This window comes from Phyllostomus hastatus, unplaced genomic scaffold (genome assembly GCF_019186645.2).
Source record: "Phyllostomus hastatus isolate PE091 unplaced genomic scaffold, TTU_PhHast_1.1 phas_scaffold_1674, whole genome shotgun sequence".
In the NCBI taxonomy this organism is placed as follows: Eukaryota; Metazoa; Chordata; class Mammalia; order Chiroptera; family Phyllostomidae; genus Phyllostomus; species Phyllostomus hastatus.
The window spans coordinates 13,019,172-13,027,914 of NW_025334011.1; the positions used below are offsets into that span (position 1 = coordinate 13,019,172).

The 8,743-nt window shown below is 40.2% G+C and overlaps 1 pseudogene; it reads right to left on the reverse strand.

Moving 5' to 3' along the window:
* Positions 1-5,230: 5,230 nt before the first annotated feature.
* LOC123831281 lies at positions 5,231-5,861 on the reverse strand (annotated as a pseudogene).
* Between the last annotated feature and the right edge of the window lie 2,882 nt (positions 5,862-8,743).

An 8,743-nucleotide genomic window follows, 5' to 3' on the forward strand; every position in this document is an offset into this window, starting at 1 on the left:
AGAGTGCAGGGATGGACTTTAAGACTTGGAAAAATATGTATGTCTCAAGGACTAAAAATCAAGACCAACCTTGTAAATTAAAATTACTGAAAGTCCACAGAACTTAAGGATGTGGTTAATGAAATTGCCTTTGAAAACATTTATATTCAGGGAAAAAAATAAGATAATTTCATAAACTGATGCTCTGACCATCTAGTGATCTACTTCAGTAGATCAACATTGCCTCCCAAAGAAGGGGACGGTAGCCCAGCAGAAGTTTAAAGAGGAAATTAAACTGGTGAGGGCTCCAGGTAAACTGCAGGCTCTCTCAAGTGATGAACTCACTGCCATTCCTTGGAGAGGAGTTTGATCAGAAGTTCCTGACATCTAATTCTCTGACAAGTTAACAATTCTAAGGGGTTCATGCACACAATGCTTTTCATGTAATGGCTCACTCTTAACTCCAGAGAGTCAAATCATTAACCAAATGGAAACTCTGAGAGTACATTCAGTCAGCTATTTGGGAGCACCGGCTGTAGGCCAGGCTCACCGTGTCTTGGGTTATAAAGATGTCAAAACCTAAGTAGGAAATCACAAGCAATGGAGCTTGATGATGGTAGGGATTTACCTGCACAATGTTATGATGCATAAAGAAAGAAGAAAATAACTAGCTCAAGAAGGTAAAGAAGTCGACAAGCAGTAACATTGGGCATGACTCCTAAAGAAGAAAGAGAATTGAAAGGGGACCAGTACAAGCAAAGAGGACCACAGGAATTGAGGCATGAAATGCATTGATTTCATTAGGGCATATGGGTGCTAAGTAGAGCATAGGGAGGTGAAACTATAAGCAATTCTTTGTTTCTGGAGCATAAAATATGAAGCAAATAATGGGCAGAGATGCACCAGAAAATAACTATAATTACCTGTGATGCAGATAAATGCTTGTTTAATGGAAAGGGTCTGGGGAGATGTGTTGATGAAAGCTGTATTGCAGTAAACAGTTCTTGAGTGTCTTCTCAGCCCCTTTCTCTGGAGTGGGCATCAGCTGCAGACCTAGGGTACTGGCCCTCTGCCTATACCTAGTCACATGACCTCAGTTGAGCCAATTAGGTTTCTCTTCCCCATCTTTGGACAGAGATGCTGGTCAATCTCCAGAGATCACTCCATGGGAGGCAGAAATTCAGAGTTCACCTGTCTGCAAAGAAGAAAAAAACATGACAAAGATGTGCAGAGTGGAAAAGATGTAAATCCAAATGGGTTTCCTGTCACTTGTCTTCACATCCTGTCCTTGGATTCCTTAAAAGTTCTTTTCACTTAAGGTTGTTCTACTTCCAACTCGAAGGGTCTGCACTATGATCCTTGTATTAAATTAAATTAAATGGACTTTTATCCTTCCAGGATGTATACCTTTTTTTGTTCCAAACACAATTCAGATTAAGAATGTGTGATTCATTCTTCAGACAATGATTTCAACTCTTTTGTTTTTATTCTTAGTGTAATGGGTAGACTTTTAAAATGGCTAGAAATTAGTTTTTAGAGAAATGTCTGCTGTTCAACATTCTGGAGGAGACATGGACTTTTCAACTAAATGAAGGAGAGTGTGGAAAATCAAAACTGGTTTAGAGATAATATATCAATTAAAAAGCCATATGAATGGTTGAGAGAATAGGCAACAATTTAATTCAAGACTCAAGGAAAATTGCTTCTCTACAGACTTTTACTTGTGTTCTCTACATAATTCAGTTTTTACTTCCCTACCTGTAGGTTGATAAATAGAGGGAAAAATAGTAAAATCTAGTTAGTGTCTTTTGGAAATTTAAATCAAGAAAAGAAATCGATGACCAAAGTCCAAAATTTTCTTTACTGTTATGAAAGGAATTCTGAAAACACAACCTGAGAACAGAAAGCTGATTCTGGACCTAACAAACTGAAATAATTAAACATTATAATAGTTTTATTAATTTTAAAGTCTCCTAGATATGATTTATCCATGGATATATATAGTCTATATTATCAAAACATGTCACTATGCTACATTTTTATGGTTGTCCTAAACAACAAAATATTTTTAAATACCATTTTTCTTATAAATAGCAAAAAAAAAAAAAAACCCACAAGGGTTTTTATGTTCCAGCCTCCTTCGTTAACAAAGTTATAAATAGCAATCTGTGCTTACCCAAATAATGTCATTGTTTCCCAAAGTTATATGTTACCTCCATTTTTAGCAATGCCTCTCTCTTCACAATGCAGATGAAAAATAATTCTTAGTGTATTTTGTTTAGAGAGAAGCAGTTGTGTTCAAGTTCCCGGCTGGCGTACAAACAACTGTTGCAGTCTAGCGATAGAATCTAACATTTTTGCCTGTTATACAACTCTTTTACCAACTAACAATCCACGGGGTTTAGGTAACACTTTGAATTCCCAGAAGCAGCATTTTTTACAAAGTCATTTGTTCTCAGTAGAAGTTCTGAGAACTAGAGTTTAGATCTAAAATTTACTTTCATTGGAATAAGGTCAAAGGTGAGAGATCAGCACAGCCAAAGGAATGGCTGTCTAGCTGTCTGGTGAAATTGGGTTTTTTCCTCCTCCAAAATGAAGAGATAAAGGACTTGTAACAAGGTGCAGCCAAGAGGGGGTCCCCAAATAGGGATTTGGAATGGGGTCCAGAACTCAAGGTGTCCAGGAGATTTTAGAATGTCCTCACCCCACCCCCAGGTGTGGGTTGGGGGAAGGGACAAATGGAGCAGGGCCATTGAGAGCTATTTCACATAGCAACAGCCTTGCAGCTAACCTCTGGCATGGTCATTTAACATATCTATAACCTTTGACTGGTTACATAGATATGTTAAATAGCTGTGGCCATGCTCTGAGCCAGGGGAATGGAAGTAACTTCCCCACCAAGATGTAACTGGGGGGGCAGTTCCCCCGAGTTACAGCGCCTGCATGGGAGCTTGGAGATGTTTGGCTCCATGATATGCGGCCACACCTGCCCAGACCCACAAGGGCAGCCCAGTAAAGCTGGAAGGATATAAGTTCTGGCATGTGAGGCCGAGTGTGGGAGGAGTCGGAAATGGGGCTGCAGAAGAAGATTGGTGTGGGGATTTAAACCCAGATTCGGCAGCCATTGTGAGAGAGAACCACACAGCTTTAGCAGAGTGGAGACTCCAGCAGCCCTGTGAGAGAGAATCACCATGTGGCTTTAGCAGAGAACTGCCACTTGGCTCTGGCAGAGTGGCAACCCTCTCTCCTCACAGCCATTGAGAGGAGAAGCACGCAGTTTGGGCTGAGTAGGGACTCCCATGGCCCTGGGTGAGAGGACCACGCAGCTGGAGCAGTGGAGAGAGGACCATGTGCCTTTGCCGGAGTTGGGACACCCGCAGCTTTAGAAAGGGGAACCACCACCCGACTTTAACAGAGATCCCAGTGACACAGCTGAGGGTGCCGGGAACTGAGGGAGGCCTACCAGCCTAGCACAGAATACAGGGAAGAACTGGGGACTGCCTGAGCCATGGACTTCTATTTCCTTTCCTGAGATACGGTACTCTGGACTGGGCAAAGGGGGAAGGAAGGACTGTGTCTGTTTGTGGGTGTTTTAAGGGACTTGAGAATTTTTTGATGAAGGCATTAGGTCACTACTTTAAGTTTGTATAGCATTAAATAAACATTTCCTTTCCTTTTTATGAATCTCTGGCATTGAGAGACGTCTTTCCTCCGGTGGCAGACATAATGAACCTGGGGGTTCCTTTCGGTAATAGTATATTACCAAATTATCCCAGACCCTCCCCCTTGTTATTGTTCTGTAACAGACTGACTACAGAATCTGCAGGTAGTACGATAGGTCCTAGACAGAAGACTGAGGCTTGCATTCCCAAATGTCCTTCTTCCCACATACTAGCAAAAATGTAATGGGGGTCTGACAAATAAACCATAGATTATCTGTTGGGTTGAGGTTTTCTTAAGAAGTTTGAAAGCAACTAAGTTTCGAATATAGTAAGAAACATCCCTGGCTAAAGAACATCACCTTATGAACTTAACAATGGATATTATTTATAACCAAAATATAGTCTGTATGATCCTTGACCATAACACTTAGCCCTTGTTTTATTCAGTCATGTTCATGCAACCTCCCATCAAGCCAGTAGAACTTTCAGAAATTATTCAGTAGCCTGCTAGTTTTACCAACCTGGTGTCAAATAACCAGTTAAATTCCTTTTGTTCTTTTCATTAAAATGGCAAATCAAGCCTGTAAAGCAGGGAAATTACCTTAAACAAATTCCTGCCTAAAGGAACACTCTTGACCCAGACTGCTGGTCAGTAATACAATAAACAGTATTCTCAAATTGTATTTTCTTTGCTGACAGTATTTCCTTGTATTTTTTAGGATTTTCTTTTTTAATGCTCATATACAAACAAACCATAGAAATTCAGAAGCTTTAATATTTTCATTAGACAAGCAAACATTTAAACCCTTCCTTGAAATTGGCCAAATCCTTGCATCCTTTCCCACCACCAAAAATCTGCCCGTTTTTTAGTGTTCTGCCTCTGTTCACTCTTCCCCCTTTGGTGGCACCATAACGACTTGCATAAAGCCATTCTCCTTTAAAAAAAATTAAAGAAAAACTTAATTGAAGATCTGAAAAACAATTCCTAAAATATTAACTTTTCTAGAGAACTATAGCTGCACAAGTCATTGTGTCCATCACATTAAAACACGCATGAGGCACAAATGCAAAACCATGAAACAAGCCACCACTCTTCAACAATCTGAGTAAAGATAAAATGACTAAAGAACAACATGGATGACGTACAAAGGATGGGCCCTGTAAGTACCAATTTTTTAAAAAGAGCACAAATGGATGAGTGTATTTAGTTATATACACTGAATTGAACCTTTGGCACTAGGAATCAAGAGTATTTTGTTGAAGAGCATTAACACATTATACAAGTGCATGGAGTTAAAGGAATAGAACTTGCAGCATTCAAAAGTAGCTTTGTCAACTGGACAATAGAACACTCTATAATGTCTCTCCATCTTCGGTCAATGCACTGGTAGCATCTTCGAATTGAAAAAACAAAGGAAAAGAAACAACTAGTTATAACCCTTCTTATTTTCTCTGTTTAAAATAAAACAGAAAACAAATACTAATTCTGTTACACAATACCACTTATGAGGTACATCATTTGTACAAGAGGACTAAGAACAGAAAGGTGTTTGCAGACATCCAAGCACACGTGTAAGTAAGTGGGTGCCTCACACAGCTTTCCAGTGGTACTCAGGAGGAGCCACTTCATAATCACTGGCACAAAATGAAGTTGCAGAATTCTATGCCTGGTATTTTAGGAAATCATGATAATTACTCAGTAAGCAAGGCTCTTCTCATCCAGAGGTGTATAGGCCAACATTGCTCCAATCTGTACAAATAATTTCAGTAGGTATAACACTCTACACCCCTGGGACACGGGTGCATTAGGATGACCTGTGAGGATTTCAGCAAACTGCTGTCCCTCAAATTTGTGGAGTAGCTGAGTGCCCATATTACCTGGAAGTATTCCTTTAACCCTGCCACCCTTTCACTAACAAGCATACTCCTTATTATCTGTGTTTCCTGGAGATTTCTTGCAATTTGCATAATCCTCCAGAATGGAATCCACATTCTTCTTGGCAGGAAGGTAAGAGATGTTTCTGCTGCATAATTAAGTCCCAGTCATCAACAAGCCATGGTTTTAGCTCTTTAGGAATCTTGACTTGAACTTCAACTCCATTCATGAACATTCCCTCATTTTCAACAGTAGCATCTACTCTCTTTTCCATGAGACAGCTGAGGGGTCTCACTGATATTGCCACCATCTCCATTTCCAGGTGTTTTCTGTTTGTTATTTTTTGTTTTTACTTCAACATTTTTCTTCTTTCATGGGCAGCCCCTCTTACCGTCCCTCTGCACCTTGCTCCTGATTGGCTTTTTGAGGTTCTAACTGTTTCTGCAAATTGGTGTCCAAGTATTTGAGTACTCTACTTTCTGGAACCCACTCATCCCAATTTTTATTCCAACCACTGTACAGTATAAACTATTTCACTTGTTTGTCCTTTATGGCAGTTTTTACACACCTTGCTTCATAAAGAAGCTCATGAAAGCACAGCACTTGCTCATCTTCCTGAAATTTAGGCTTCAGACCCTGCTTATTGCCATTTATACGGATTCACAACCATTTTCTCCTCCCACCACCCAGACTACCATCCCCCACTCTCCACCCAAACCAGCTCTACATCCCTGGAGGCGCGACTTGCCAGCACCAAAACACCCCACAGTGCCACCGCTGGCGTTCTCTTCAGATACCCGATCTTACAAACTGAAACCTCATTGACAGAACAAGAGGTCTTTTGCAGAACTTCGAAAGGACTTGTATTTACCACCCTGTTTTTGTCACGGTAGTTGTTTTTATTTCATAATAATTTGCAGTGAAGTAATTAGCTATTGACCTGGCCGGGTGGCTCGGTTAGTTAGAGCTTCAACAGGTACACCAAAAAGGTTGCAGGTTTGATCCCCAGTCAGGGCACATACCTAGGTTGCGGGTTCAACCCTCTGTTGGGGCACCTACAGGAGGCAACCGATCGATGTTTCTTTCTCACATCAATGCTTCCCTCTCTCTCCATTTCTCTTTCTCTAAAATCAAACCTGTGCTTGGGTGAGGATAAAAAAAGAGGAAATATTACCTATATGGTGTTTGTTTCACCATTTACAAAATATCCAGATACACATTAAATTTGATGCATAGGTTCAACCCTCAAAATGAAATGCCAACCAAATGAGCATATCTTGTAATATTTAATGCACTTCCATGAAATTTACTTTATGAGCGAGGGTTATGGAGAAAGCTGCAGGGTTACATGAGTGAGATCAGCAATTAACAGAACTCTTGTTCTTATACTTGATATTAAGGGAAGAATTTACAATGCATATTTTCCCATATTCAATAATCTTTCTCCATATCTGACAAGCTCCTAGTCGTCTGTGAATCTGTTTAAACATACCCTCCGCTGTCCCACTCATAGTTTAGTGTCACTTACCTATATTTTTAACCTATCATTTCAGAGACATTATTCAAAATGTACATATTTATTAGTACATTCTTCAGTCAGACTTGTTTAATTAAAAGGAAGAGAGACCTACTTAAGATTAATTAACTTGAAGGGGTTTCTTGTACAGATATAATAGGCTTAATGTAAAGATACAACTAATTGGTAATTTATAAGCTTTATTTATCTTCCTAGGAAGCCAGCCTCCCTGGAACTGGAAATTAGACTTGGGTCTCTTTTCTCAGGGATGTCTTTGCTTTTCACCTCTTCACCAGTGAGCTGGTATTTTCCCCTTTTTCTAGTTTTTGCTCTCTCATAACCTCTGCTTGCTTTTATTCATTTATACATAAAGGCAATGCTCAAGAGCTTGTTCTGCCACTATTACAACTACCTCAGCCCCTCAGTTTCTTAGTTCCTCAGGTGAATCTTACGTGCAGGTTACACGGGTTCTGTTCAGCTCATGGGCAGCCCATCTCCAAATGTTGTCTATGGTCCCTTCAGCCAGGGTGGGTCCTGGCTGACCTAAAACATGGCTGCTGCCTGTCATCAAGTTTGTGGGCCAGGGAGATCAGGTGGAAGGAGGTATAGTCAGGCCAGCACTATAAAGCATGTCATATGTGTGTGTATACATATATGGGACATATATGATACACTCATAGTTATTTAACTCATTTATTTAAAAAAAGGGATTAGTGGCCCTGGCTGGGTAGCTCAGTTGGTTAGAGCATCGCCTTGATACACCAAGGCTGCAGGTTTCATCCCCAGTCAGAGCATATTCAAGAAGCAACCAATGAATGCAAGGATAAGTGGAACAATAAACCAATGACTGTCTATCTCTCTCTTCCTCCCTTCCTTTCTCTCTAAAATCAATAACTTTTTTTAAAAAATTAAGCATTAATGAGTGGAATTAAGATCATTCCTCAAGTTATTAACTTAGTGTAAGTGAGTGAATTACTTGGGTGGCTGACGTCACCAGGAGTGAACAGCATGACCGAGTGGAGAGGGCCCATCAACTCACACTAAAGACTCAGAACTTTTCCGGAGCCCAAGACACAGGACCACTTTGAACTCCTAGGTTATTTTTAATATACAACAATCTTGAACATACTGTCTTTTTAGTTGACAATAACAACTAAAAGCACTTTATATCAGTTTCCTAAGAAAGATGGAAATTTGGGGCGAATAATCATCTGGCTTTTTCCAAACACGTAGTTTAGACATAGGAGGCCAAGGTGCTTGCATGTCCCTCCATTACTTGCCAGCTCATATGTCACACGGGAGCAAAAGTCATAAATTTTACAACCCAAAAGCCAAAGTGCTTACCTGCTTTCTTAGAGTTCCACCCTCTCTGCTCTGCCTCATACCTGTTAGCTGTTCCTCCTAAAATCACAGAAGTGTAAAAAGAGGTCTCTAGAGAAGCAGCATGGTTTACATGGTGAGAGGGACCAGTTTCACCACACCAAAATATGCCTTTTGGGATACTGATTTTAAGGGGGTTATTGAAAAACAAAAGATTCAGAAAGAAACCTTTGACCCTCCCCCCCTTTATCTACCTAAAGGAATTCAGATAGAAAAACCTGCCTAGAGGAAGGAAGCATCATCACCTTATCATGATAATTTAAACTAAATGTGGCCCGACAGGGAGAAATCCAGCAAAGCCTGTTTGTTAAAACTTCCCTCTGTGTCCCA